The following is a 9,932-nucleotide window of genomic DNA, read 5'->3' as shown; positions in this document are numbered from 1 at the left end:
TTAACAATCAAGTCAAGATGGAAAATATTATTTAATAATTTTTACGAAATAGCACTAAATTCATTCATATATATTCAAGCTCAATACAGCTACCTGCCCGGATCTAGTTTATGTGACCTGTCCAAGATAGTGCACGTAAAGGGGGCGAAATGAAAGGAGAGAGAGAGAGAGAGAGAGAGAGAGGAAGAAGAAGAAGAAGAAGAAGGAGAGACACTTGAGAAGAAAGGAGGAGGAGGAGAGAGAGAGAGAGAGAGAGAGAGAGAGAGAAGAAGAAGAAGAAGAAGAAGAGAGAGAGGGGGGGAGAGAGAGAGAGAGAGAGAGAAGAAGAAGAAGAAGAGAGAGAGGGGGGGGAGAGAGAGAGAGAGAAAGAAGAAGAAGAAGAAGAGAGAGAGAGAGAGGGGAGAAAAAGATGGGGCACGTGAAAGTTAGCCCAATCATAAAAATCCAAATGAGAATTTTGAAAAATCAACATTTTTAGCATGGAACCTCCAATTAGACCTTCTCGTGGGTCAAGCCAAAATAGGTTGACCATGTTAAAAATGTTAGTGTTTCAGTTTGTGCTGGTTCTTAACGGGCAGGAAGGGTTTCCTTATTAATGGTTTGTTGTTGCTTGGCGAGGATAAAAGGACAAGATTTTTCTCCTTCTCAACCTAGGCATTTGAGTGACTACAGGGACTGCCCATCTCAGATTTGAACTCTATTTCCTTTGTTAGCTTGCTTGAGTGTCATCAATTGGTTTATCCCTCTGTTCTTTGTCAGATATTTTTGCAATCTTCACTTTGCCTCCCGCACCCTGGGCATTGAGCCAATCTATACACTAGCCCTCGTTTTTCTTAGGCTTCTACTTGACTTCATTACTACTTGCATGTTCTTCTTGAATGTTGATGGCACTGATTGCCTTGAGGGGAGTGATCCTCATTTTCAGAGTCAGATCGATTTGTGGGACGATTCTGTTGTCTCTTCCACTCTCATTGTGGCTATATATGCATGGTCGTCCGAGAATAATTATCTTGTTGTTACCTATGAATGGAACCTCCTTTACCACAAAATCAAGTTTTCCATTCCTTACTTCCCCTTTGGTCACCACCAAGATGTTAAATTCTTGAAGCTTGACTTATGCGATGGGCATGGCCATTAATATTTCCTAGGACAGCAAACCCTGTAATATTCATTATCTCAATTTGTTATGATTCACTAGTGTTGGTATTCGCCTCACCATTCTTCTTGGAAAGTAGCATCTTTTGAAACATAGATGGTATCTTATGCTTGGGTATTGATGAGAACATAAGTGTAGCTTGCCCTTTCTCTTCTTTTTTATTCTATTTACTCATTTAAAAACATTCCCTGGTTCTTTTGCTTGTTCTGGAACATGAGTTAACTAAGCAACATGCAGTTAACATATCCCCTTCCTAATTTTGACCCAGTCCATTGGATAGTCAAGGAGGCTTTGGTCTTCCATCCACCGAATGAAAGTGCCACAGGCAAGGAGTTTGTAGCCAATGTGGCAAAAAAGGGTGGAATGGTGTCCAAAATGTAGTCTCAAACATGTCTTCAAAATTGTCAACCCGATGTGTGTTGAGATTGCATATGCGGTAAGAAAACAATCTACTTGAGATTAGGGTGTTTGTTTAGATAGAGTAGCTTGCTGTGGATATTGTAATATCATTCTTCTTGAGATGCCTAAACTTCTGGAGAAGAATAACTAATAGCCCAAAAAATCATCTAGTGGCTAGGATGGTGGGGTCAAGAATTTCAGCAAAATCCACAATGAATTAGTTCATCCTAGAGACCACGGCTAAAAAGGTGGCTGATTGTGGATCAATTAACAAAATGGATTTGGGTCGGCCTATTTCTATTTTATGAACTCTTCCTAGAACCATCAGCCCATTTTGGCATGTACAAAGGGTTGGTCCATTGGTTGCATGGCTGATCATAATAATTTGACTAGTATGTAGGATCTGACAAAAAGTTTACCCACCAAGGAGGTCGCAACACCATATCTTGCATTATGATAATGGCAAGCTTGGAGTTGGGTCTATTGGACCCTCTTCATGGGGATGTGTTACCATATTGGTTGAAATCTTTTGGCAATGTGATGGACGAGGATCCACACTTCCATGACATTGATAGGGATAGTGCTATCCAAGGTAATCAACTTGCCCTACCACTTGCGAAAATCATATGCATCGGCCATGGTGTGGGTTTGGTAGATATCATCTCGCCGGTTGGGCTCTTCAGCTTGAAAGAGATTTGGCAGGTCAAGCTCCTCAGTTTCTACTTTAGTCGCATCCCCTATGGATTGGTCAAGCTCCTCAGTTTCTACTTTGGTTGCATCCCCTATGGGTTGGTCATCCTTGGCTTCATCTGGCATGTCCAATGGCCATAATAAAACTCCATGACCTAAAGGAGAGACACAATGAGTGAGAGGTGGATGTTGAGGGTGAGACATGATGAGTGAGTGAGAGAGAGTTTGGAAAAGTTAATGGGAGAAGATGGGGTTTGGGCACTAGTGCTACGCTCGTTAATACTTTTGAAGTCGGTGCCAAGGTATTTTAGTATAGCGTGTCTTAGGAGATTTTTCCCGAAAGTCTTTCAGCTCTCTCTGCTTTCACTTTCTTTGAGCTTCAAGAATTCATCATATCAACCATAACTCTAATGAAGAAAAGAACATTATTGCAAGTGATCTCGGTAACAACTTTTGATGACCTTGATGAGGGCTTTTCTTCGTATGAAAGGAATGAGTAAGTGCACTTGTAGTAGTAAAGATGCAAAGAAGTTAGGATCATTTTGAACTATAAGATTTTAGAATCTAGCATTGCTACAAATAGAACATGACAAAAGTCTCAAAAATTTTCAAGCCACCCCTTTATGGTACAAAGTGCAAATCATTTTTTGAATTTATAGGTGCAAACATTGCTTCAATTTTTAACAACCTTTCCACGAAAGCATAAGATTTAAAACATCAAGAGACATTTTGAGAGGTTAAAATAGGAACCAATACAACCAATTTACATACAAACAATCTACTATATTTGTATTGATGCCAAGAGTGGAAAGGGTTTATGTGAACCCATGCAGTATACAAGCAGCATTGTTTTAAAAGCATAGACATTTTTTAAAAAGCATGCAGTAGTTAGGACACAGAGAAAAGTCAACATTTATTTTTTTGTTTCTTAAATGGATGCATGTCTAGACCATGTCATAGCAAGTAAAAATTAGAGATTGACTACACTAGTGTGGTAGAATACTTTCACCAATGCGTAGAGTAGCCCAAGAAAACCCGAATTGACACCTAGGCAAGCTTTCTTATCAGAGTACTTCGGACGGTAAGCTTTGCCAAGGCAGCCACGCTCTCCACACATCATGGCCCCATGCCCCAAGGTGTGGCTATGTGTATAGGGTCTTAAATAACCCACCACCTAGCCATGAAAGCCTTAACAAGATGCTCGGAGGTTCTTTACATGCTAGGCCATTATTTGACCATTCATATGTACAGGGCTGTTAGTCCCCTATATCCACATACCCATGTGGGTAAATGCCAATGCCTCAGAGGGCCAAACTCGAGCAACTGCTGATGCACCACACGCATCCTCGGCTGCCCTCCCCTGATCATTTTTACATCCACAAGGTCAAAGATGACAACACCCCAATGGTTAGAAAGTCAAATCCTAAGGCAAGGTTAACTGTGGATTGTCCCCTTTGTCCCTCATATAGCAGCTCAACATTACATATGAACAGGTCACCACATATCTCTACAACAGCAGAAACCATCTTGGAAATGATGGACGCAGCAGTCATCTTCAACAACCACCACCCGTCCATTGTGACAGTCGCTACACATCCTCCAATTTTTCATCACATCCAGTGTTTCCTCCTCTTCTGTGTTGAGAAGGCTGAAAGCTATAGCCAATTTCTCTGCATGCCCACATAATGCAGCTTCCTTCTCACAAGAACTCGATCTTAATATAAGATGTAGACTTGGCACAGGCACTTCCCCTTGCATGTATGAATCTAAGTTTCTAGCAGTGCTGAGATTTCCTTTCTTTGTCTGTCACCTCCCACAAACTCATGCACATTATCATTCACCACTATTGAAGCCCTTGCAGGTACTTTCTCTGCCCCTGCATGTTTCCTCATCTCCTCTATTCTATATGCATCGCCCCACCTGCCAACACTAGCATACAGGCTTGCCATAAGTACATATGAAGCAGCAGACAGTGGATCCTTCAGGACAAACCGCAGAAAGCATCTCAGCCCTAGTTCTGCTTCCCCGAATGCTTTGCACGCACTGAGCAAAGCCATCCATGTTCCATCCGCTGGGGGACACGACATTGTTTCCAAAAAATCATATGTCTCATACAAATGCTGTGATCGTGCCAGTAGATCAACCATGCAAGTGTAGTGCTCTGTGGTCGGAACAATACCATATTTTTTTCTCATCACCACGAAGTATTCATGGCCCATTAATAACAGGTTTGCATGGCTGCATGCAGTAAGAAGAGAAGTGATGGTCACTGTATCCGGCCTCACACCCTGTTCTCGCATGTCCTCAAAACATTGTATAGCCATGTTACCCTCTTGGTTCATGACATATCCTTTGACCATCGTGCTCCACAACACAACATCCCGAGCTGGAAGCTTATTAAAGATTTCCTGTGCCTCTGAAAGTGAGCCACATTTGGCATACATCTCAACCAAAGTGCTGACAACAACAAGATCTCTATCATCTCCCCTTTGTGCAATATCAGCATGTATTTCTTGGCCCTTATCTATCGCTCCAATACTGCCACAGGCTTTCAAGACACAAGAAAACGTGACAGCATTCGCCGGGAAGCCCTCCAATTGCATCTGTTCAAAACATTTCAGCACTTCCTGACCAGGCCCATGTTCAGCATATCCTGCAATAATTGCATTCCATGAGACTGCATCTCGATCAGGCATCTTGTCAAAGACGTCCCGTGCTTCTTTTAGTGAGCCACATTTGGCATACATATCGATCACAGTGTTGACTACAGAAAGATCTTTTCCAAATCCCTTGTGTTCCATCTCGGTATGTATTTCCCTGCACTTGGCTATGGCTCCCATGCTGCCACAGGCTTTCAAAGCACAAACAAATGTAACCGCACTTGGAGAGACACCCTCCTGTTGCATCTGTTCAAAGCACTTTAGTGCTTCTTGACCAGCTCCATTTTCAGCATATCCTAAAATCAGTGCATTCCAAGACACAACATCTCGACGTGGCAGCTTGTCAAACACTTCACGTGCTTCAGAAAGAGAGCCACATTTGGCATACATGTCCACCAAAGTGTTTCCAATAAAAATGTCTGCTGCAAAACACTTCTCTGGAATCCCAGCATGTATTTCTCGGCCCTTGCCTATGGCTCCAATGCTGCCACAAGCTTTCAACACACAAACACACGTGATTGCATTTGGAGAGACACCCTCTAATTGCATCTGTTCAAAACAATTCAGTGCTTCCTGACCAGGTCCATGTTCAGCATACCCTGCAATTAGTGCGCTCCATGACACAACATTGCGAACTGGCAAATTGTCAAAGACTTCCCGTGCCTCTACAGGTGAACCACATTTGGCATACAAGTCAATCAAGGTGTTGCCAACAGAAAGCTCACTTCCAAATCCCATTTGTGCAACCTCAGCATGTAGTTCTCGACCCTTGCTAATTGCTCCCATATTGGTACAAGCTTTCAAGACACAAACGAATGTAACAGCATTGGGAGAGAGGCCCTCCCCTTGCATATCTTTGAAACATTTCAGAGCTTCCTGACCAGGTCCATGTTCGGCATATCCAGCCATTAGTGCGCTCCACGACACAACGCACCTAAGTGGCAGCTTGTTAAAGACTTCCCGTGCTTCTAAAAGGGAACCACATTTAGCATACATGTGTATCAAACTGTTATTTATAAAAGCATATTTTCCAAATCCCTTTTCTACAATCTCAGCATGTATTTCTCGGCCTCTTTCCACATTTTTAAGCTTAGCACAAGCTTTTAAAAGGGCCATAAGAGTATAGCAGCTAGGATGCACACTATCCTCCTGCATTTCCTGGTACAGGTTGAGAACATGCTGCGCTTGCCCACACTGGAGATAACCCAATATGAGAGAAGTCCACGAATGTTCATTTCGGTGAATCAACCTGTCAAAAACCTGCTGAGCATCGTTCAAGCTTCCACAATCAACAAACATTTGCACAATGAAGTTACCGACATATCTATGCGTTTCCAGCCCCTTGTCGCGGATGTGTTCATACACACGCTTCGCATACGCTAAATTTCTTTTTTTCATGCATTTCTGCAAGACGGAAACGAGTTTCTCGACTGAAGGCCGCACCGTCCCCTGGTCCAAAATACCCAGCGCTTCCTCCAAGCTCAGCATGCACCAACCGCTACCCTCCCATGGTTGTGCACCCACCTGTACTCCAGATCTAAATCCGTTCCTGCACGTCTCCGCTGCCAAGCCATAACCTCCAGAGCTTGAGCAAGCCGGTTCTTGTTTTGAATGCCCACCAAATGCTTTGCCCTTAATCACTGCCTGGCTTCCCCAATCGTCTGTCTCACGCAAATTCTCAACCCAATCTGTCTGGTGCCGGCTGTCTATCTCCTTACAACTCTTATGTCTGAAATCGGGAGTCCTTGAATTTGTCTGTTAAAACTCACCAGAGAGTCGTGAGAAAAACCAATCAACCTGCTACTTTCATGCCATGACGTTCAATCATTCTACGGCTTCCGCTGCAAAACGTTTTGTTCGGATCCATCGTCAACTTACGTAGTTATTTCTGTTGTCCCACTCCTGAGATGACTGCCACCCCTGAGATGGGTCCGCAAAGTACTCCTGGCATAAGCGTCCTCTACGCAACCCGCGCGCCTCCCTATCTGCCAGCAGAAACAATATGAAAACCTGCTTCTTGAAGACGTGTGCCCAAGCCGTAGCGAGCAGCAAACCTGAAAAGAAGCAGGCAATGGAGCGACCAAAATCCACCTGTGTGAGAATGAGAAGAGTCTGAGGCTGGAGGACTATAGCTCCACTCCCTGTGTGCGACGAGGAAGCCGGAAAATGAAGGGAAGGGTGAATTAAGAAGAATTCCATGGAGCATGATCACAAGCAGGGGATGTAAAGTCTCTGCTCTTGATCGTTGCTTGTGCTTCTGATCTCTTCGTCTTGCTCTTGCTTCTCTCTTGACAAGACTACAGTACAAAATTTGTGACGTTGGAAATACATATTACAGAATGTCTTCTTGTATCAGGAATGGCCTTTTCTGCACCCGCCCCGAGCCACTGGTACGGCCCGTAATGGGGAATGATCCGGGGGAGACGATTCCGGGCCGGTGGCCGGCCGGCCGCCCGATTCCGAGCTCTTTCCAGCTCGGAATTGCCGACGCTGGATTATTCCCCAGCGTGGAGGGTCCACGCGAGCGGTTCTAGTGACTTACACTTGGTGTACAATGGTACCGTAGTTAGTGGTGTAGTTAAGTGGATGCTTTACTGGTAGTTCGAGGCATGTTCGATGTTTTTGGTTTGTGCACGTGTCTGAGTGATGTTCCACACGTTTGGTCTATGTGATTGGTCCGCATGTCGTGGTGGTGTGTTGCATGTGGTGCATCATTTGAGGAGAGTCTGGGGTGGAGGCTGGCTGGCTCAACGGTGCATCATTAGAGGAGACTCTGTGTGCGGGGTTTACGGCTGGTTGAGCGGAGGCTCTGTGCTTCTAAGGCCCAAATAATATTCTAAGCAATGAATGTACCATCCAAAAAGTTTTCTAAAGAGGTTTACTTGATTCCATAATGCCTATAAGGAAGGCTATAAATTAGATGAGAAAGCAAGCTCTAAATGACCAGGACCCTTTATTGATGTTGAGGAAATCGACAATTCCATAAGTACTGGAAGCATGGCAATTCAAGGAGTGACAAATAGATAGGTTGAGGCTTCTACTCATAGGGAAGAGTCTGATCCAATATTTGCAAAGGGCTTATCACCTAGTTCGGTTCCAGGTTTGTCAAGAGCAATTAATTCTAAACTGTTTGGGGCCCATGCTCCAAGTGTTCAAGGATTTGACTAATGAAATTAGGTTGAACAATCAGAGACTAGACCAGAGGTTGCAGAATCTATCTTTAACTACAAATAAGGGGTTCAATCAACTTAAGAGGAGCCAAATCCAAGAGGGTAGGAGGCTCGTGGAGGATGTAGCATACCCTAATTCTAATGACGATCTAGTTCAAGTTGAACCAATGGCTTTCATGTCCTCTACCTTCAACTATAAATAAGTGGTTTGATCAACTTAAGATGAGACAAATCCAAGAGTGTAGGAGGCCCATGGAGTATGTAGCATACCCTGATTTTGATGAATATCTAGTCGAAGCTGAACCAATGGGTTTCATGTCCTCTATGAGGAAATCATATCACTCCAATGGTTTGGTAGCTCACAAGGCTAAGAATCCTCCCAATGTTGATATTCCTAGAGTAACAATCCTGATGCTGATGGTTTATATTAAAAATTCATTTTGAATATAAAGTTTTACTAGTAAACCTTAGGGTAGTGTTGAATTTTCAACGATACATCCAAATTGTGAAGTCAACTCAACCTAAAGGGACCTTGCATCTAGAGAGATAATGTTGGGGATCATATTAGCCTATCCAAATTCAAAGGTGAATCATGTACCCCCACTCAGTTGGAGTAATGGGTCAGCAAGATAGATGATTGTTTTCTACTCTATGTAATAGTAGGATACACTAGGCCTAGTAGTAGCCACTTAAATGGGCCTAGTTAGCCTTTAAAATGGGGGTCCCATTCATTGTAAATACTTTAATATTCTCTTGTACTTTTAATTTTTTTTCCTCTCTCGTACTTTTAATAGGGATTCTAAGCTTCATTGTGGGTTTTCCATGTGGCAGCCTATTGTACTAATCACATAAGCAATGGTGTTGTTGGGGCTTCCATTGTACTCTCTAGTCATATTCTTCATTAATGCAAGGCTCAAGTACCACCTTCCCTTACACTCTTCACACTTCCAAGCTTTAAAGCACAAGTTGCGCAAGTAAAGAGGATAGCTTTAGCAATGCTTGTTAGCCAATCAAGGGAGCTAATGATCCCTTTCCCTATTCTGAATATGAGAGACCTTCTCCTTTACCCCCTTTTTTGTGTTTCTTGCTAATTCTTACTACTTTTAGCTATTATAGCTCCCTAAACTAGTGGTAGATAGCAGATTTAGTTGAACCTCTATTTCAATTGGTATTAAAGCCCTTTTTTTGGGAAATACTGTGGGTAAATATTCATTGGCTTGTCCAAAAAATTAGAGAATTCTATCTTGATCCCAAGGACAACCTCTGTGCAAAAATTCAATACAAAAAGTGCCTTAGATTTTTTTATGCCACATGTCAGCCTGGGAGCAACCCTAATTTCATAAGTTCTCAAACTTTGACAATTTTTGCATCAACATATAGAGGATGATCACCTGATCGATAGTTCTCAACCAATTCAGAGTAACCCCCAAAATTGAGCTAGAAATCCTCAAGTAATAGTGGCACTCGTAGATCTACTATTTTGCAACTATCTACACAATAACCACCTCGATTTATATTCTAATTACATTTATGGATTTTCTTAGCTAGAGGAGGACATGTACCAAGTTTGAACTTAATTAGAGCTCATTTTCCCTGTCATTTTCTTTAAAATTTATTCCATTAGTGCAAATTAGGGTTTATCCTCTACCTACAGACCCTAGAAATCGGGGCTTTTCAATTCTACATCCTATCTTGCTCTATTCTATCTTGCCTAACCCTAAATTGCAACATACATTGATAAATGATCCCTTAAAGTTGAAAAATTGGGGCAAATACTATGGATTTGCCACGTGACCAAATGATATTTCTTGTTAGATTGAACTTCTCTAAGCATTGATTCTATAGAGCTCCAATACA

The 9,932-nt window shown here is 42.6% G+C and overlaps 1 pseudogene across 1 annotated transcript; it reads right to left on the bottom strand.

The window, feature by feature from the left end:
- Window positions 1-3,190: 3,190 nt before the first annotated feature.
- On the bottom strand, window positions 3,191-7,221 carry LOC147879679 (pentatricopeptide repeat-containing protein DOT4, chloroplastic-like; annotated as a pseudogene). The gene is made up of 3 exons (XR_015540672.1): window positions 6,997-7,221; window positions 6,784-6,890; window positions 3,191-6,660 (listed from the first exon to the last, which is right to left on the bottom strand). The product of XR_015540672.1 is annotated as a pentatricopeptide repeat-containing protein DOT4, chloroplastic-like (transcript).
- Between the last annotated feature and the right edge of the window lie 2,711 nt (window positions 7,222-9,932).

Source organism: Dipteris shenzhenensis, chromosome 33 (assembly GCF_047967505.1).
Source record: "Dipteris shenzhenensis isolate YYH24624 ecotype China chromosome 33, Dip_SZ_1.0, whole genome shotgun sequence".
Lineage (NCBI taxonomy): Eukaryota > Viridiplantae > Streptophyta > Polypodiopsida > Gleicheniales > Dipteridaceae > Dipteris > Dipteris shenzhenensis.
The sequence above is the reverse complement of the archived record's forward strand: the minus strand, read 5'-3'. Positions and strand labels throughout refer to the sequence as shown.